The 21,438-nt window shown below is 47.4% G+C and overlaps 1 protein-coding gene across 6 annotated transcripts in view; it reads left to right on the forward strand.

Moving 5' to 3' along the window:
• Nucleotides 1–21,438, forward strand: part of SGMS1 (sphingomyelin synthase 1) — a 287,672-nt gene that overhangs the window by 113,710 nt on the left and 152,524 nt on the right. For all 6 annotated transcript variants that reach the window (XM_032595243.1, XM_032595241.1, XM_032595244.1 and 3 more), the window contains one exon: nucleotides 21,036–21,078. The gene's annotated coding sequence lies outside the window, so the exon portion shown is untranslated. The remainder of the gene's footprint in view (nucleotides 1–21,035; nucleotides 21,079–21,438) is intronic.

Raw genomic sequence — 21,438 nt, forward strand, 5'->3', positions numbered from 1 at the left:
CTTGAACCCACAGACCGTGAGATCGTGACCTGAGCCGAAGTCCAACGCTTAACCGACTGAGCCACCCAGGCGCCCCTCATTTAACTTTTATTGTTAAGTCCACTTCCATCTATTTGATTTGCGTAGCTGTGAAGTCGGCTTCGGGTTCCCAAGTGCTTTATACTTCCCTGGTAAATCCATAGAAACAGAGCTGACCGGCCGCAGTTATTTGGGGGGAGTTTGGGTAAAAGATTTCTGTCTTCCCCTCACGTTCTGTGAATGCACACGAGATGCCAGATGAAGGAGCCAAGTAAAGGGGCCCCAGCGAGGCCTCAGCAGAGCGAGCTGTTTCTTTCCGACGGGGCGTGACTTAGGCAGAGCCACCCGTCTGAGACACAGCCATCTGACGCTGACTCTTTCTCCCCCGAGAGAACAGAGGAAAACAGTCTCGGCTCACAGTGTGCTCTACCTTTCTGCTTTAACTAGGTTGAATATAACTTGAAGTGTGTGACAAGTTCTTGTTACCACTTCAGCGACAGCTTTGAGGCTTGCGGGGGAGGCGTGTAAATTGCACGGCACACTGACGCCTGCATCGGGGAGGAGAGGCTCTGCGCGGAGATGGTGCTGAACGTGGGACCTTTCCGTGATTTACCTCTTCGTGGTGCTCCGGTAGTCACGCAGCATCCCCCCCCCCCCCCACCTCCTCGTCACCTGTCATTCTTTCAGAGCTCATGGGGTGCCAGGCGCAGGCTGGAATGTGATTCTCCCGACAGCTTCCAGAAACGAGAGTTTCATGGATGAGTGATCTATGAGCTCGAGTTCATTAACCAGTAAACTGAGGTTTACAAAAGGCACGGTACCAGTCTCAGAAGCTGGCGGTTTCAGATTTTGAATACAGGGTGACTTTGTGTCAAGAGTTCTCTCTTTTTGATTTTTTGGTTGTGGTTTTGTTGTTGTTTTGTTTTCTGTTTTTTGTTTTTCTTTTTTTACTCTTAGCTGCTCTATGAAAATTACCTGTCGTAATATGAATATTTAGCGTACTCACAAGAGGCAGGTTTGCTAACATCCTTAACTGACCGCACAGGTGAGAGGCGAGACAAAAATTAAATTCAGTTAACCAGTTTTAAAATTTTAAAAATAAAGGGTTGCCATTAGGATGGCCACTATAAAAACAAGAACAGCAACAACGCCCAGAAAATGTAAATGCTGATGAGGCTGTGGACAAATTGGACCTTATACCCTGGTGGAGATGGGAATTGGGCGCAGCCTCTCTTACAAAGGTCTGGTGGTTCCTCCAGGAATGAAAAATACGCTCCTGAGAATTGAAAGCGGACCCTTTCGGAGAGCTTTGCTCACCCAAGTTCGCGGTAGCGTTTCTCACAACAGCCCAGAGGTAGAGGCAACCCAGGTGTCCCTCTGTGGATGTGTGGTTACACCAAGTGTGATGCGTACACACGGTCGAGTCTCATTCAGCCTGACGAAGGAAGGAGGTGCTGCCACCTGCCTCAAGGTGAGTGTGCTGGAACACAGCATGGGGTGCAGTGAGACAGCCACGCAAGGACAGATCCGGTCTGCCTCCACTTGTGCGAGTCCTTGGAGCAGACACATTCACAGACACGGAAGGTGGGCTGCGGCTTCCAGGGGCTGTGGGGAGAGGGTGGGTGGTTCCTGTCCAGTGGCTCCGGAGTTTCAGTTTGGGATGACAGAAAAGTCCGGATGTGGTCATGGTGGTGATTGTATACTACTACGAATATATTTTTTTTAATTAAAAAAAAATTTTTTTTATTATTTTGAGAGAGAGAGAGAGAGAGAGAGCACGTGTACATGCACATGTGAGCAGGGGACCGGTAGAGGGAGGGAGAGAGAGCGAATTCCAAGCAGTATCCATGTTCAGCATGGAGCCCACCGTGGGGCTCGATTCCATGCCCCTGGATCGTGACCTGAGCCAAAATCAGGAGTCAGATGTTTAACTGACTGAGCTACCCAGACGTCCCAACACTGAATATTCCTCGTTGTTGTTGTTGTTGTTTTTTAAGTTTATTATTTTGAGACAGAGAGCGCGAGAGCTGAGCGGTGTTGGATGGTAGGTGGATGGATCATGTGGTCTGAAGCGGTCAGTGGAAGGACGCGGAATTTGATACGTGGTAACCTTTCGGTGTATCTTCCGGAACCTCACTGGCGTCCCTCAGCTTTGTGCAGAGGAGTTGCACGTGAGGCCGCCCTGGAGCTGGGTCGTCGTGTTCCCCGCGTCCACGTGGTTATGGGTTGCACGGACTGTAACGCTTGGAGAGGTGGGGTCGGGGGTTGCTTGCCGGTTGGCCGTTGTCTGAGCTGTTGCCCCGCAGCTCCTGGCAGGGTGGTGGTGAGGGGCGCTCACGCTCCAGTGAGGAACGGCTCTTATCTATTTGTAAGAGTGAAAAGCTCAACGAAGGAGTAGTGGGGGCATCCGGCAGAGGCGCCCCTTGTGCCAAGAGCCTTACCTGCCCCATCCTCACTGCGGCTCTGGGAGCTGGAGGTAGGTGGCATTACGGGGACCAACTTGCAGATGGAGACCTCCCGGAGCGGAGAGGCTGAGCGGTTGAGTTGAGGTCATGCACTTGCACGGCTCCAGAATGGAGGGCGGGCCTCGGTGCTGGCAGGAGGGAGCTGTTTTTATTGTCCGAAAGCCATGTGATCACAGGCATGTGGTCTAGGAAGGTCCGGGGGCGGCCGATTGCCTTGAAACTGGGGTCCGAGAGCCATGCGGCTGCTGTGGCCACACCTGGTCCTTCTTGGGCGAGGTGACACCTGTCCATATCGATGGGGGTTGGCCTGAGTTAGTTGAGGACTGGGCCAGCCGGGGCATTTGCTCATGCTGTGCTCCCGGGTCCCCGCTTTTCTGGACAGTGGTGGTGGCGGTGGGAGGGCGGAGGGCGCGGTGTGATTCTGTGTAGTATGTAGGTGCTCCGTCGATGTCTGGTGAGGTGAGCAGTTCCGCCAGCTCCCCTCCCCCCCCTCCCCCCCCCCCGCCTCCCTCCCCCCCGCCGGACATTCGGCCAGGAGAGAGAGAGCAGCAGACAACCAGCAGAGTGCTTTTTGTGATGTTTACTTGAGGCTAGACTTTGTGCTTGGTGCTGCGACCTGCTTGACAATAAGGAGGCGGGACATTTAGGGCCATTAAAGAACTATTCATAGCAGAGTACAAAAACAAACTTTTCGAACATTTTGTGGGCCTGTTTTCTTCAAGTATCTGTGGAACGTATGTGCCTCCTCCAGTAGAGTTTAGGAAAGGTGGTTAGCAGTTTTGTAGGGAAGCAAGGAAGTGTAATTGCTGCTTCGTTTTTAAAAATCTGCCTGCCTTGGTCATGCTTGTCATCTAATACGTTGGGTTCATATCAAAGGGAAACTGGGAGATAGGGACCGTCTATCTATCTACCTATCTATCTGTCTGTCGCTACTACATCTATCTTTTACTTAAAAAAAGTTGTTTCTTTTTTTATTGGCAAATGAAACATACGCACGTGCTTCACAAAAATTTCCTGCGCCACACAGAAGGATCTAGAAAGTGAAAAGCCTCCCCTGCTGGTTTCAGCTCTCTTGGTTCTTCCACGTGTGCTATGCAAATACAAACACAGACTGCGTACAGGGTCCTCGCTGTTCCATGCCTTGCGCTTTTCACTGGGCGGCACTCCCGGGAGGTGCTTACGGATCAGCACACATAAGTCTATCCCATCCGTTGTACTGGCCGCATAGTTGCAGTGTATGGAATGACCGGATGTATTTAACCCCCGCCCCCCATTTATGCTTTACAAACCATACGCAGAGGTGTGCCCTTCGTCATCGCACACACGTCTGAGTGTATCTCTAGAGAAAACTTCTCCGTCAAGGGACATGTCCGTGGAAAATCTTGGGATGCTTGCTCTTGGGCTTGGGAGAGCCAGAATTTGAGCATCTGTTGGGTGGATGGCCAGATGTCCTCTAGAATTCAGCTTGACTAACATGGTTTCCATCCTGACAGCAACTGTGAAACAGAGCCGATTAAATACAAGGCAGCTCTTTAACCATTTTCTCCTAAAAGGAAGGTGTTTCAAGCACGTGTGATTTCCGGCAAATACAGTCTACTCATTAATTAAGTCCCTCCCTTGGCAGATACAGCACGATCCTGACTCTGAGCACCCAGCACCCCGTTAAAATCCCAGAACCTTAAGCTACCACGGTGGGCTTGGAATGGGGTTCACTCACTCCGCGGACGAGGGACTTTATGCTTCCGAACGCCGGAGATGTGCCGAGTGTCTGTGCAAAGTGAGACACTCTTTTGTCTGCTTAGGCTCCTGAGGTGTTTACAATTTGTTGTCACCAGAGAACTGTGTTGCTGCTCTGTTTGTCATCGGCACTTGGGTGTTCCCAGTCCGTGGGACATTTTTCTGCCAGCTTCATGCGTGTTAGCCTCTGGCAGGGCGGGCCGTAAGCTCATTAATAGCTCTGCACGTCTGCAACGTCGTTTGCAGACGCATCCAGCATCTTCCCAAAGCTAAATCTTACAGGGTGTGAGCATGTCCCAAGAAACGGGTACTGGCATGTCGTAGCTGTTTGGTGTTTCTGCATTTAACCTGGACTTTGGAAGCTGGGCTTTGCCATTTAATCCTCTAGACTATTAATTATATTGTGGGGCGTACCTGGAAACCTCTGCACGTACTGCGCCTCGTTAATCAATGCCATTTGTACGTCTTTTTTTTTTTTTTTAAACAAGACAGAACACTAGTTTGCAGGTTCGTTTTGAGAGACCATTTGCTGAAATGTCAATATCAGTAATGAGTAGGCCCCGCTGGCCTGTTACTAATTGTTTTCGTCACCGGTGATCAGAGACGGGAGTACTTGCTGAGCTTTTGAAAGTGTGTGCCTGGTTCTCCTGTTGGTTGTGGGTGGCCGTGGAGTTGGGAGCGCCTGTTGAACACCTATCGCTAATTAGCCCTGCTCTAATAATAACGTAGCTAACGTGCATTGAGCCCCTGCTCATCAAAACTCTGCCACTTTTTTGCCCGAATTTTATGGATGAGGAGACTGGAGAGGGTAAGTGGATTCATCCGGGTTCACAGTCTGCAGGTGTAGGGCCAGGATGTGAACGTGGGCGGTTCCTTCCAGCCCACACCACGGTATCACACAAAGAACCCTGTGAGGCGAATAGTAGTATTTCCAGTTTACCTTTGAGAAACTTGAGGCCCGGAATTAAATGGCTTAACCGTAGGTCATTAAAGGGCACACAGCTCATGAGAAACCCTGTGGTCTGAAATCCAGATTCCTCCGTGTTGCTCACGGTTGTTATTTAAGGCGGGACCTCATATGTGGGCCTGTCCCACATTCTTGAAAACATCTGGCTTCTCTGGGCCCCACTTGCCCGATGCCGGCAGGAACCCCCATGACTGTGCCATCCAAGAATGCCCCCACCTATTTCTGATGTCTTCTACTAGACGTCATATTTACGTGTCTTAATTTTCAACTTGTCTCATACCATTATACTACATTGCGTCCCATGGCAATTTTTTAATCAACAGTAATCAACCCCGACTCTTGCTCATAATTTGGGATAGTTAGAATAATTGGAATAATTGTAAGTGCAAATCATTTCAGTACCGAATCAGAGATGAGAGCTAGCATCTCACCTGGCTTCCTGTGTCACAGGTTAAACACACGCGCCCACACACGCCCAGAGGCACCTAGATGGCAGGAAAGACTTTTTCAAAGACATTTCAAAAAATGCACATGTGCACATTTCTGCGCATTAGCAGGTTGCTTCGGGCAAATTCACCGAGCTGTGTTTGAGTTCTAGTGAGTGAGTTTTGACCTTTTCAAGGGAGACATGGCGGGGGTGGGGGGGTGTCATTGAGTTGGAACAGCACAGTGTGGAACCATGGGACAAATCCTCAGCTGTTTGGGAGAAGTTGTTTCAAACAGGGTCTTCCTTTTAAAGAGTTTAAGGACGCCAACACATGGGGGGCTTCTGCTGAGACTTGTCACTTTGACCCTAGCGGGTGTTTGCGGAGGCTGCCCCAGAACTTAAGTACAATAAAAGGCAGGTTAAATAACCTCACGTGCACTAATTCTGGTGGGAACCATTTCTGGTAAATGAAAAATGGTATTGTTTGAAGACATGCACTCGTTCGGAAAATTTTTTATATGCCTCTCGTGTGGCCAATACAGTTTTAAGTTCTGTGGATGAACTGGGTATAGATTTTGCCTGTTGTTGATGGTAAACAATTATTTTCATGCCCTACAATTATTTTCATGCCCTTCCTGTATCCTCAGTACAAGGTAATTTTAAAACATGACTTGCTGACCTCCACTTAGGTCACTAGACAGCTGTAGTACTCACTGTGTAGGACAGGGTTAGAGATTAGTTCTGGCAAATGTACCCTCTGTTTGCCTGACAGTATTGCCCTCATTCATTTAATAGTAAGCGGGTGCCTGGGTGGCTCAATCAGTTGAGCATCTGAGCTCAGGTCACGATCCCAGGGTTGTGAGATCGAGTCCCGTGTTGGATTCCACACTGAGCATGGAGCCTGCTTGAGATTCTCTCTCCCTCTCCCCACCCTCTTCCTCTCTCCCCCTCTGCCCTCCCCCCACTCACATGCGCGTGTGTGTGTGGGTGAGTGCGAGTGCGTGTGCTCTCTCTCAAGTTAAAATAGTATGCCTATAGAATATGAAATGTAGTTTTTTGAGAACATATTTAATGAAGAAGTTGATTCATTATGCAGGGAAGGTCATCAGTAATTCTATCTTTTTAAAAAAGCGTCTTTAATCTCATGGAGTTGATTTGGCCTCAGATTTGGATCACGGTTGAAACCATCAACAAAACGAAATGACCGCCTGCTGGGTGGGAGAAGATATTTGCAAATCATACATCCAGTAAAAGGTTGCTAGCCAAAATATATAAAGAACTTACACAACTTAATGTCAAAAGACAAATAGCCTGATTACAAAGTGAGTGGAGGACTTGAATAGACATGTTTTTCCCCAAAGAAGACGTACAGATGGCCAATAGACACATGAAAAGATGCTTAAAATCACCCACCAGTCATCAGGGAAATGGAAATCAAAACTCCAGTGAGATATCCCCTCACACCTGTTAGAATGGCTAGTATCAAAAAGACAAAAATAACAAATGTTGTTGAGGATGTTGAGAAAAGGGAACCCTCATTACGCTGTAGGTGGGAATGGAAATGGCGCAAAGTTCTTCAAAAAAGTAAAACTCGAACTACCATGCTATCTGGCAATTCCCCTTCTGGGTATTTATCTGAAGAAAATGCAAACACCAATTGGAAGGGAAACATGCGCCCCTTTGTTGACTACAGCATTATTTACAATTATTTGTAATTATTTACAATAGCCAAGTGCCCGTCAGCAAACGAATGGATAGAGAAGATGTGGTACGTATGTGTACATGTGTGCACGTGCACACACAGAGCAATATCACTCAGCCACAAAAAAAAAGAAAAGAAATCTTGTCATTTGCTTACAGTGTGGATAGATCTAGAGAATATGATACTAAGTGAAATAAGTCAAAGACACTGTATGATTTCACTTATATGTGGAATCTAAAACAAAACAGCTGAAGAGACAGGAAAATGGAAACAGACCCCCAGATGCAAGAAATAAATTGTCGATTACCAAGGGGGGGCGGCGGGGGGGGGGATGGGAGAAATCGGTGAAAGTGATTAAGAGGTACAAACTGCCAGGCATAAATTAAGTCATGGGGTATAATGTACAATGTAGAGAATACAGTCAATAATACTGTAATAACTTTGTATGATGACAGATGGTAACTAGATTTATTGTGGGGATCATTTTATAATATATAAAAACGTTGAATCACTGTGATATACACCTGAAAATAATAGGATAGTGTGTGTCACTTATCCTTCTATAAAAGAAAAAACAGCAAAAAACTTGGACTATTGTTAATCAGTCAAGCCGCAGAACCCGAGGAAACTGATAAATCCAGAAATGCCTTTTGATGAATGACGGGAAGGAATTTGCAGGTGTTGGAGTAAACCTTCTCCAGACGCCCTTACATGAATTTGGAGGTGTTGAGGGATATGCATTTCTCACTGACTGTGGGAAAGAAAAGTTGATTGAAACCGTTGATTTTGACCTTTCATCACTACTTCATAAATTGGAGAGGTTGTTTTGAAATCCCCCAAGTCTTAGTAACAGGAAAATAATCTTCCTCCTCCACCTCTTCATACGGCGACTGGGAGTGTTTGAATCAGTAACTCCCTTTGCAGGCACTTCAACTGAGAGCCGTTTTATGTCTGTCTTGCTTTCATAAGGGAAAGACCGCTGATTAAAAAGCTTGGTATTAGAGAACACTTAAAAAATCAACGAAACAACAGATTTAGGGCGTCTCTTGGGGTTGTTCATCCTGATATGCGTGCGTATTTATTTGCACCTGTATCGGTGACATATTATGGCTAAAGATATTTTTTTTTTTTTTTTTTTTTTTTTTTAATTTTTTTTTTTTTTCAACATTTATTTATTTTTGGGACAGAGAGAGACAGAGCATGAACGGGGGAGGTGCAGAGAGAGAGGGAGACACAGAATCGGAAACAGGCTCCAGGCTCTGAGCCATCAGCCCAGAGCCCGACGCGGGGCTCGAACTCACGGACCGCGAGATCGTGACCTGGCTGAAGTCGGACGCTTAACCGACTGCGCCACCCAGGCGCCCCGGCTAAAGATATTCTTAATGATGACCTTGACTCACAAAGATCATGTGAAATTTGGCTGGGGGGGAGGGGTTTTGTTAAAAAAAAAAAAAATCAAGAAATAACCCAAGAAGTATATTTAAAGGTGTTTAGGATACAGTGTGAGTGAAAACAAGTTACAAAATGGTAAGCATACATGTCCTGCATTTGGTAAAACCAACCATGTTTTCCAAAATATGAGTAACTGTTACAAGAAAATAAATGTGGGGGCTCCTGGGTGGCTTAGTAGGTTGAGTGCCAGCTCTTGATTTCAGCTCAGGTCATGATCCCGGGGTCATAGGATCCAGCCCTGTGTTGGGCTCTGCAGTGGGCAGGTTGCCTACTTAAGATTCTCACTCTCTTTCCCTCTGCCCCCGTCCCCTGCTCTCTTTCAAATAAATAAATAAAGTTTAAAAAACAAATGTTATTAGAAGTTGGGGGAAAACTCTTAATTCTCCACAAAGCAGTGAATTGACCATCTCTCCGAATGGGGGAGGGGGCGCAAAGATGTTGAATATTTTAATAGTGGAAAACATGTTTATATGTTATGACATGAAAAATGATTATGAAACTGAGCATTTCATCCTATACTTATAAAATGAATGAAATTATGGGATAAGTATATAATATATATAAAGTATATAAAACGTACAAAAATATGCAAGAAATATACAAGAATTACACAGAAAGGTAAAAAACTTTTATTTCACACTATATATACATTAGTGGACTAAACAAATATTCCTGTCCTCCTGCAAAAGAATTGGAAATAAAAATTTCAAAGTGGTTAAGTGCTTCTGATGGAGGACTAAGATTATTGGCCATTTTTCTTGTCTGTGCATACTTTTATTTTCTCATATCACTCTAAGTACATCTAGTATTTTTTCAAACGGGGAGAGTTAGAAAAACTGTAATATATTACAGAGAGATTTTCACTTACCAGAAGAGGAAAAACTCAACCCAGAAAAATCACTTTTCTTTTATCTGGGCAGCAAAGTCTCATTGTGTTGTTTGATAACTGAGCCATTTAAGGATTTTTGTTTTAACCTGGACCTCCTAAGGAAGATGATGCTTTGTAGCCTCTGGTTGTTAGGACTTGAATGATATAAACTTAAATTTTTTTTTTAATGTTTGTTTATTTTTGAGAGACAGAGACAGAGTGCAAGCAGGGGAGGGGCAGAGAGAGAGAGGGAGACACAGAATCTGAAACAGGCTCCCGGCTCTGAGCTGTCAGCACAGAGCCAGACGCGGGGCCCGAACCCACGAACCGTGAGATCGTGACCGGCGCCGAAGTCAGACGCTTAGCCGACTGAGCCACCCAGGCGCCCCTAAATGATACAAACTTAAGACCTCAGGGCAGTGAGCGAGTGGAGTGGCTCCACAGGTGCTCAGGTTACCCTTGGGGGGTGAGACCCCTGCTGTCTCTGTACGTGGCTGGCCTGGATGGACACCCGGCTCTTGGCCGAGGAATACGGACACTCGGTGGAAGAAACTCAAGAGCCAAGCTAAGTGAATCATTGTCACTAGGATATGGATTGCGGGATGTAGTCTTTGGAGTTCGGAGAAACCAGAGATGGTGTGTTACGGTAGCCTTTTCTTGGAGAATCCCTGTATTCATTAGCGTTTTCAAGGTTCCGAGAAATTCTGGAGCAGGGAGACAAAGGTCATTGCCTCCACAGAAGGGTTTTTAGTGGGATTCCACTGACATCCGGGGAGTGGAGAGCTAGGCAGATGCATCCTGGAAGGGAAGAGTAGGCACTGAAGAGAAGGAGGAGATCTTCCCGGTCAGGGGGGTACCTGAGTCGGTACCTGGTCGGTATAGATCTGGGAGTAACATGAACCTTCTGAGTTCTCGAAACTTAAGGATGCAGTGTCCACAGGGCCGGGTTTTCGTGTGCAGTAACTTTAAATGGTTTCCCGAACACGTGGTCACCTTGAAAAGTGTGTTTAAATCACATGGCGTGAATTACATAAATAAATTCCTGTTTTAAGTCTTAGTAGGGAGACTTGTTACTTGCAGGAATCTTTGTGATTTCTACTGTGTAAATACTTAGTGTAATGTATTTTCATGCATCAGGTTAATTTATATTGAGAAACTATTGATTTTTGGTTTAGAAAGTTGAGTGGTATTTAGAAAAATGAGTGGTAGAATTAACCTTCTTCTCACTGTTTCTATAAAGTGGAAACATTTGGCCCTGTTTTCCGCTTGATGTCTGTAGTTCTGATTTAAAGAAGTCATACGAAGTGATGGGTAGAGAACCCCAGACCCCTGTTTTGGGAAGTTGAAAGGTTCTGAGAATTTAAAAACTCCTGCCTACACGTATGTGCCTTGCTTTGCCGAGTTAGGTGTGTAGCTCTTTAGCTCAGAAAATGTAAGCACAAGGACAACAGATTAGAACCAAGATTACGACTTTTTTCCTGAATAAATGGGGTTGCTTCACCTCCTAGGTTATGTGTTCTACTTGTCTTCATTGCACAGCTCTATTTTTAGCTATGGTTTTGCACACACACACACACACACACACACACACACCCCACCTGCTATATGCATTTATTTGGATTTTGTTTATATCATCTCTCTTAGAAGAGCATGCATGGTCTGCATCTATGTAACTGGAGTTCAAGGCTCTGCGTCAGTTGTCACATACTGATGTACCGGGAATGACACTACTGTCATGGTCTTGACGTTTGTATGTTACCACCTGTATCACTATGCATTGTGAGGATCTGGCTCCCAAATTGCATGGACCAGTTAATTCATAGCCTAGTGGGTTGTATTGTTACCAGTTGCTGTGAATAGTTTTCTAGAGGTTTAAAATGGAGCGATTTTTAAAATGGATCGTCACTGCTGAAGAATAATTTTCAAAAAGCTAAAAATGTGTTTCATGTAGATAGTAAACGAACATACGTCATTGGTTTTATTTAACGCAGGAGGGAATTAAAAGAAAATTTGAGAAACTGGAAAAAAGGAATTACTGAAGTGATTTTATTAATGGATAACAAAACTAGTTAGAAAAACAGTACAGTGTACCGTTTGGGGTTATCTTTTCTCCCAGGCAGAAATCAGACCTTATGTGCATTGCTCTAGGTCACATTATCTGGAACTACTCACAGTTTCACAGAGTTGTGAAATAGAGTCGGTCAAAGGTTTGTGCCCTGTTGACTTGGATGGCCCTCGGCAGGCCCACTGGGTGATGTCTGGCGTGCCACTGAAGGGGCACATTGGGATTTATTTTGCTCCTTTCAAAGTCTTGAATAGTTTTTCTGACATTTTAAAAACAGTTTATTCATTTTGAGAAAGAGAGAGAGAGAGAGAGACGGGGAGAGAGAGAGAGAGAGAGGATCCCAAGCCGGCCCCACACTGTCAGTGCAGAGCCCAGCATGCGGCTCAACGCAGGGCTCGATCTCAGGAACCATGAGATCATGACCTGAGCCGAAACCAAGAGTCAAATGCTTAATCGACTGAGCCACCCCGGCCCCCCTTTCTGACATCATTTTAAAAATACTTTTTGAGCAGTTTCATTGCTTGAATGCTTACAGTTTTAGACCCTGAGACCAACGCTCTTCTAATTTAAGACATGAGTGACAACAATATATGACACAGGTATTTGGATTTACCGTGTCTGGATTTGTTACCAGGTACCCCCACCCCTACCCCACCCAAGTGGGATACTGAAAATATGGTTAAGGTAGCACTATTTCTCATCTAAATATTTTGTCTAACGACTGAGCAAATAGGACGCTCCCTCTGCTTCTTAGATCGTTTAAGGGAGAGCTGGGGCATCGTAGCACTGTGCATTGTAAATGAAAAACAGAGAAACTGCAAACATGAGAGGCAGGAGAAATTCCAATACTCTTTGTACGCACAGCCAAAATGGGGCAGCCTGGAAAGTGGCACATCTTAGGAACTTTTATAGAAAAAGTTACGTATGTAATCGGATGAGAATCCATCGTTTGACAGCTCTCAGGTAATCGAGAGCATTTCCGTCATTGCCCCAGATGCCTCATGGGGAGTCATCCTTAGTCTGAAAGGGGTGTGGTGACGGCCAGGTGCCACCTGTGCGCAGGGCGCACGCGCAGACAGGAACGCAGAGCCCCTCCCGCGAACTGGCCTCATTTTCTAGCTGAGGAAACCTTGGGTCCAGAGGAGAGAGGAAGCCGCGCTTGCTGGAGAACGTGGCGCCGACTTCTTGCTAAGTGACGTGAGCTGTTCAATCTAAAGGAGGGTGGCTTAGGGACGCCTGGGTGGCTCAGTCGGTTAAACATCCGACCCAATTTCAGTCCAGGTCATGATCTCAGGGGTGATGGGATCAAGCCCCGGGTCTGGCTCTGCACTGATGGTGTGCAACCTGCTTTGGATTCTCTCTCTCTCTCTGTGCCCCCCCCCCCCCCGCCCCCACTTGTGCTCTCTTGGCCTCTCAAAATAAATAAATTTAAAAAACTAATAAGGTGGTTATCCTTCACCCACAGGTGTACATGGTAGGTCCCCACATAAAGGTTCACCTAGGTTGCTGTCCGGGGTTCCCTCTTAGGGAAAACCGGGTGGGGCTGCCTCAGGGAAGGTACCCGGAGGGGGGGAATGTAGGCGTAGCTCCCCCAGAGTCCGGGTTAGGAAATGGCCCAGGTTCAGCTCCCACTTCCCACGACAGACCGGGCCCCCCGGTCGCTGGCCCTGACTCTCCCGGGCCCTCTCACCCCGACGGTGGCAGGCAGCTTCCCCTAGGGCTTCTGGAGTCCCGATTTTGAGGCGGAGAATCCGATTGGCTGGCCCCGTCCTCGTAGGTTCTTGGCCAGCCTGTGAATGGCTGCCTTCCGATCAGGTGTTCCTGCAGGCCCAATCCGCGGCGGCTGTGTGGCTGCACCTGGGTCACGTGGTGGAGCCCCCGGAAGTAGGAGGGGCTGGGCGGGTCCGCTGACGTGTGTCCGCTTGTGTCAGGTGTGAGCAAAGCGGTAGGTTTTGGGCCAGGAGCGTGTCCAGTGATGCGCTTTGGAACTGGGTTTAAGAATTTCATCTGTTTCCCTGTCGGAGTGAATTTGGGATGTCTTTTGGGGGCGTCTTCTATTCGTATTCAGTAAATTTTTCCTCTTTTAGGGCCGGGAAAGACCGCCTTGGTGACTGGCAGCGTGTGTTGTGGTAGTTTGGTTTGCCATTTCACGCTGAGTTTTCTCTGGAAGCCCTAATGTGACTTCAGAGTACGTAAAAAGGAAGTCAGAAAGTTCTCATTGTTCTGAGGTCCTTGAATTTTCACTAAATATTTATTCTTCGCAATATCTCAAAGGAAACAGGGTTCAAAAGGCAAGGCATTTGGATTAGTTTTTAAGGCACATCTATGGGGCTGCTGGCGTGCGTGCCCTGTGTTTGGGATGCGGATGCTGGGGGGCCTTCCGAGGACCCAGAGCGTCCTGCGGGTCCAGTCCCGGGGGATCCGTGATGTGCAGGATGAGGACGGAAATCATCCTGGAGCCCGGAGGGAGTGAGAGGGGTTTACTGACGGTATAGACGGAGCCCCTGGGAGACTCCCGAAGGAGCAGGGGTCTCGTCTTTGTTTGGGGTGTGGCATCCAGGAACTGGTCAGAACAAAGGCGAGGGCCCACGTCTTACTCCTCGGAGCCGGGGTCCCCTCGTGGGGACGGACGTCCAGCTCCGTGGTCTGGAATTGCCCTGTGATGGCTTCTCTCCTGGTCCTTCCTGGGACGTTATCTATTGTAGAGCAGTCATTGACTCCATGTCCCTTACAGGGAGGACACACACTGTTTGCACCGTGCAGCGTGTGTGACGTCGGGGTGCCGATCCTGGCAGGAATGTAAGCAGGGAAAGGAGCAGAAAGCGGATTTTTAGGGGGCCCTTTGGTTTCCCTATCTCAGTATGACGTAACCGAAGCTTAGGAGACCTTCTGACTGCTTGGGGAGATAGTGTTTCAAACGGACGCTACTTGGGACTACAGTAGATGAGACATCCCTTCGGTTGTAAGAAAGGATTACAGCTTCTGGGCGCCTGGGTGGCTCAGTCTGTTGAGTGTCAGACTCTTCATGGTTTGTGGGATTGAGCCCCCGAGTCTGGCTCTGCATTGACAGCGTGGAGCCTGCTTGGGATTCTCTCTCTCTCTCTCTCTCTCTCTCTCTCTCTCTCTCTCTCTCTGCCCCTCTCCCATGAGATCTCTCCCTCTCAAAATAAACATTAAAAAAAATAAAAAAGGGTTATAGCTTTTGATCCTTCTGTAATTAACCCATATTTTGGTAGTGACATAAGACTGTGTAAAGATGGCTTTAATGAAAGGTAAATTATAACACAGCGTGAGGTGAAAGTAAGTCTCAATCCAGAATGTATCAGGTGCGCATGTGGTATTTTGAGAAAATGTTTTTGGTAAGGAAAAGGTCATGTGGAGAATTCCTCTCTTATTGTAAACACGTTTATTTCCGTTGTTCTTTCGAAGCCCGGCGATGGGCATGATGGACGGTGAGGGGAGCCGGGGAGGGAAGGACCTTAGAGACCCACAGGATCACACAGCTCACGACGAATAAAGCTTCTGACGGTGGGTAAGACTCCAGTTTTGAAAACGATGAGTAAGTGTGGAGAGTAGAGGTGGGCGAACTGATCGGAGGAGTCTGATTTGATGGAATGGGTAGGGGAAGACGTGGTGAGATCTTGTGGGTGATTGATCACCCAAGTCTGCCCTGGGTACCGAGAGCGGGAGGAGCACAGAGAAAGTGTGGCTCTTGCCTGCAAGGAGCCGTAACTATCAGCATTATTATTTTTAATGTTTATATTTGGCACACACAGAGAGAGAGCGTACAACCAAGGGAGGGGCAGCGAGAGGGAGACCCAGAATCCGAAGCAGGCTCCAGGCTCCGAGCTGTCGGCACAGAGCCCGACGCGGGGCTCGAACCCACGAACCGTGACATCATGACCTGAGCTGAAGTTGGACGATTAACCGAATGAGCTACCCAAGCACACCTTATTTTTTTAAATGTTTACTTATTTTTGAGAGAGAGAGAGAGAGAGAGAGAGAGAGAGAGAGTGAGCAGGGGAAGGACAGAGAGAGAGAGGGAGACATAGAACCCGAAGCAGGCTCTAGGCTCCCAGCTGTCAGCAGAGAGCCCGACATGGGGCTTGAACTCAGGAACCGTGAGATCATGACCAGAGCCAAAGACACTCAACCGACTGAGCCACCCAGGCACCCTAGGGAGCTGCAATTAAGAATATCTGAGGAAGGCTATATTGGCACAAACGTGGGTAGAGTTTTAGTAACAACCAGACCCCGCTCCGGTAAAGCAGGGCGGGCACTGCGGGCAGGGCCGTGGATAACAGGACCTGCGATGATAGAAGGTCCGTCCAATTGTGAATGCCCGGCACAAGTCGTAGGTGCCTGACACTCTGCTGGGCAGCCTTCTAAAGGGAAAATAGGGATAGATTTTATATTTGGGGAGGGGGCCAGGGTATCTGAAGATTTAATTAGAATAAAGAGATACTTTTGTTTGCAGGACCCTTTTCTGGGTCCCTTATGCCCTCGTTCCCATTGGTAAAAAAGGACAAGACATTGGCCAGGCGGACGGCTGGTTTCCGGGATTAAAATGAGATCCATAGAATGTCCAGGAAAGGCGCCTGGCCCGCGGTGGGGAAGCGCGTGGGTTTGTTGATGTTATTTACCTCCTTGGTCTCGCTGACCACCCACGAATGTCAGTACTGGTTTGGGTTTTCCTTCTGGCTGGACTGCGAGCTCCTTCCGGGAAGCCGCTCGCGCATCTGTGTGGTCCCGGGCAGTAAGCGCTTGCTGAATGAAGGGACCAGGTACCTTTTCTTTCCTCCTTCTTCTGCGGGAGGCACTGGCCATCTCTTTGGGGAAGGGGAGAGGGGCGGTGGCGGGCATGAGATCACACTGAGGTCTTCGGGGATTAGCCTCTAGGTGGTCACCGTTCACTTCTCTCACCGCTGCGGGGAGTACAGTTGCTTTCGCTCTTTATCACCTTTGGGAATGACTAGTACCTTGTATTTCTCTGAAAATGTTTGCCCCCCCCCCCAAATGCTCTCCTTCTGCGCCCACATTTTAGTGGGCTGCAGTGTGTAAACCTGTCCTTTCCTTCCAGATGAACCTGTTCCTCCAAATTCCTCTATTTAAATGCACCTTCTAGAAGAGAGGGATGAGCAAAGCCTTCTGAGAGGCAGGGTGGTGAATGGGTGATTTTTTTTTTTTTTTATAGTTTGTGTTTTCTTTTACACCCCGGCGAGCAGCTCAGAGAAAGAGCTGGGACTTCCCAAGAGACTCATGATGTCCTGCATGTTGAAGCAGGGGTGGAGGACGAGGGGCTGGGAGCAGGCATTCGGTTCGCCCTTGGCGCGAAGTCTTTAAATCTAGATGCTGTGCGGCGAGGGGCAGATGAAGGCTTTCCCGGGGTGTAATCCTGTGTTGTTCTCTCTGGCGAAGAGGGTGATGCCAGCCGCCAGCAGAAGGACGCCTGTGGTGTCCGCAGGGGCACGTTGCACCGTCTGGTCACCGTGAACTTGACGCGGTGCCTGGGGCCCAGCAACCCGCCCTTGAATCCCTCCCCCATGAGAGACCGCAAAGGCTCTTCTCCAAGCAGAGGACAGAAAGAAACTGTTCAATTAAACTGTGTTTGTCGAGACTTAGATGCTAGGAAGAAGGTACTAACTCTGTACTTCGGGTTTTGTGGTCTCAAACTAAGGTCTCATGTGCATTTGTTGTTCATGAGTGAGAATGAGAAAAATTTCAGTGGTTCTTACTGTTCTAATGAAGTGTAATTTTCATAGAAGAATGTAATAAAAACGGAAAAATATAACTAAGTTAATCTGGTGGTCTTATGGTCTCTCCATATCATTCGTGTCTAATCACGCATCATCTTCCCCTCCTAGAAGAAAAACAACTGAATCGTATGTAATTACAGAGTTTGGGACCGAGTTGCCCACAGCCAAGCGTGCCCGCTGTGGTGTCCGTGTCTTGCATCTGTGGGGGACAGCGGCAGCCGATCTCAGCACTGTTGTCCTATGGGGCCGCCTCCCCCTCGCAATCTGTCAGGCTGCCCCCCCCCCCCCCCCCCCCCCCCGCCCCGATCGAGGAGGAAATAGTAAACTCTGGAAGGATTGGCTCTTCAAATACAAACTTGTAAAGTGGGCGTTCATGCCTTGCTGGGTTTCACGAACTTGAATCTTTTCCTTTCTCAGCCTTGCCTCTTAACGCTCGTTCCTTTGTACCCTTCGAGCCCACAGCTCCACTGTGGTTTTTCTCGAGAGGAAGTCAGCAATAGTAAACACTAAACCCTTAGCAGGCTGAGCGTTGCTGCACAGAATTACTGCGCATAAGGGAAGGATACCTCCTTCTGTCCTCTCTCCTCCCATTATCTGTCTGTATGTCACCGGGCTAATGTCTGCGAAGGTTCCTGTCTTAACCGTACTCGGTCTCAGCTGAACGTGTAGAGCCACCACGGCCTTATCCGTGTAATTTGGATAATTTCTTCCCCTGGATGCTTGACTGTGCAAGGTGAGCACACTTCCCTGGGACACGAGTCCCAGAAGGAACTCCCCCCTTAGTTTCTAACCAGCAGGTGTCTGTTGTGGAATCAGACCTTCAGCGTTTGCTGAGTACTCCCCGTGCCAGATCCCATGTCTGCCAGTCCCCAGGGAGCTCTCAGCCGCTTTGACCATTCTCTGCTCTCTAAAAAGAGTCCATCCACATCTATTTTTGTTTCTGTCCTCAAGCCACTCGCCATCAACACATTAGCCCATCTACCAGGAGGAAAGCGTGCCAATACCCTTTACTCAGGACGAATCAAAAGCAATTTGAAACCGGGAACTTGTGAAAGGATCATGAAATGATTTTGGAATGGAAAAGCAGGTTGGGCGCTTTCATCACAGAGCCAGGCCCATCCTGTGTCTTTGGTGTTCCGTAGTCTTGGCGGGAACCTTTTCCTACTTCCTCACAGCGTGACCTTGGACGGGTTTGCAACCTTGGACAAGTTACATAATCGCTCTGGGCCCAGTGTCTGCCTCTGATCCGCCGGGGATCCTCAAGCCTCCCCCCTTTGCAGGGTTCTCATTGGATTAAATGTAAAGGCATCAAATTAATTTGCACGTCACGTCTGACAGTCGTAGTTACTGTCATCGACGTTATTTTGCATTTACCAGTGAGGATGCAGGAAGGCTTTTTTAGTGACATGCCTTTTGGTGAGTCCCTCACGTATAGTCTTCTATCCAGTCTTTTTGGATATTTTATTTCCTCTCCCTCTTCAAGTGGCAGAACAGGCAGTTGTGGTTTTGAGCCGTGTTCCCTGCTTTTTGAAAGTACTTATGATCGAAGTAAATATTCATGCAGGTAGGGCATGTCATTTGAAGGCGGCATTATCATTGTATCCTCGATAATTGTCTCGTGGCAGTTTGCCTCTGCATCTATGACTTTTTCTGACGGACATCATGTTCTTTTGATGCCCCTGCTGCAGTGGGAAAAGCCCGCAGCGCATGAAAGAAATTAACACGACAGAACATTACCCCTCGTGAAGTGTACGGGTTTCTTTCGAAACGTCTCCTTTGAGGTACAGAAAGATAAGTGGGCCTCCTTTGCGAGTGACAGAACTATTCAGCCTTCCGGTACTTCAGAAGACTTCTGGGGACCCCGAGTTACTCGATACTTTTCCTTTAAATGATTCATGAGCAGGGGCCTCCCAATATATTCCATATCTAGTTAGAAAGGCCTCTTTTCTGGGAACATTTTCCTTTTGGTTTTTGGTGTCTCTGGCCCTCCACAGAAGCCGTAAAGAGGAACAGTCTGGCTTCACCCAAGTGTGTAGCTTGGGGTATCACACTTACCCGCACCGAGACCCGGTGCCCTCCTCTGTCTGCAGGCTTCATAGCAATTGGAAGATCAAATGAGATCTGCATCAGTACCTTAGTCTAGCTTCTAGCACAAACTAGAAGCTGTTACCTGTATTTTTATAGGTGTCTTTGCAGCTATAAAAGGAGGTCCCAGGGCGCCTGGGTGGCTCCGTTGGTAAAGCGTCCGATTCTGCCTCAGCTCATGATCTCACAGTTCGTGAGTTCAAGTCCCGCATCAGGCTCTGTGCTGACAGCTCGGAGCCTGGAGCCTGCTTTGGATTCTGTGTCTCCCTCTCTCTCTCTGCCGCTCCTCCGCTCGCTGTCTGTATCTCTCTCAAAAATAATTAAACATTAAAAAAGAAAAGGAGGTCCAAACTCCCCCCCCCCCCCCGCCCCTTTTCCTCATGTCACCCCCAGCAGGACATTTGTCCTGGACAAATGGGAAGGCCCTTCCCTTTCCATTTATATCATAAAGCAACTTCTCTGCCCTACAGTCTCTGGGGGGTTGGAAGTTGACCTCAAACAACCATCCAGGCAGCAGGAACACCATCCTTAGACCGGTCACCATCTTTCTGAGATAATATCTCCTTGTAGTCAGTGACTACTTGTCTCTCTTCCTAAAGCATTTTATTTTGGTCCAGGTACAGGGATTCGTGGATTCCCAGACAGATGCCTGGATAAGAGTCCTTTGTCCCACAGGTGAAACTAACATGTGGTATTTGAAGTCAGGGCCGCGGTGACCTTGAGAGTGGTGGCCGCATGTGTGTTTGCTTTAGCAGAATTAAGTGAACGACTCAGGATTTCTGTGCTTTTCTGCGTGCATGCATCGTCTTGATGCAAATGTTAGTTTCTTACAAAGGTAACTTTTCCCTCTTTCTGGGTACCATAATTCACGTATGAATTGGAAGGGTGATACTTCATTTTTAGTGGAGAAAGTCTTCAGTGAAATGAAATGAGGAAGCGAGTCTGAGGCTTTAAGGGTATGTGGGTGGAAGGCTACTTATCAGCTATTCGTTCGCGCACAATTGGTTTGTACACGACCTGTACACACGTTCCGCTCAGCCTGCTGGTGGTCGCACTTAGTGAAGACGAACATTTAAACGTGTTGCCACCCTTTTACTCTATAGTCGTAATTCTCCTAGTTTGAACAGTGTTCTTTTTTATGTGTTTATCCTTCTCCGTATCACCAATGAGCAATTATCTGCCTGACGAGAGAAGAGGCAGTTTATAAAAAGCGTCTGATTTTACGACTCCAGCTATACCATTGGGTGCGCTTGGGGTACAGACTTGCATTAGCTTTGGGGTTTACGTGCTTCCTTCTATCAGGCTTTGCCTGATGAAGTTCACTCTGTATTCTGTGACAGCCAGAAATTAGCTGGGAAGTGGGGAAGAACGAGTTGTGCTATGGACAGAGAACAAGAAGTGAGCAGTAGTTACTCTGGATTTGAGGCGGTTTTTCTTCTAAGCAGTTTAGTATGCAAAGGATGCCTTTTAATTCGCTTCTTATTTTCTCCTAGATTGGAAGGAAGACTGATGCAGAAAAATACCAACATGGTTCAGGTAAATGGATTTTTAATTTCTTTGTGTACCTTTTCTGCTTGGTTTGTATTTCCCATGTTTTCCCACCGAGAAGAACTCAAAAAACTATTTTTGTGGTCAACCTGACATAGAAGGAATGTTTTGGATGTATAGAGGTAATAGTCAAATGCATATTTATACCATTTAATTAATTTAGTTACACGTGTATATTTAATAATTGTATATTTACATCAAACAGCAGTAGAACTAATGTTTTTTTCCTACCTCAGAGTAACTTTCTTCCAACTCTTTCCATACACATTTGTTGTCACTGTCTCTGTCATAAGTCACATTTTTGAAGCATCCGGAACAGGCCACCGTTTATTTGTTTGCAGTGCAGTG

This window comes from Lynx canadensis, chromosome D2 (assembly GCF_007474595.2).
Source record: "Lynx canadensis isolate LIC74 chromosome D2, mLynCan4.pri.v2, whole genome shotgun sequence".
Taxonomy (NCBI): domain Eukaryota; kingdom Metazoa; phylum Chordata; class Mammalia; order Carnivora; family Felidae; genus Lynx; species Lynx canadensis.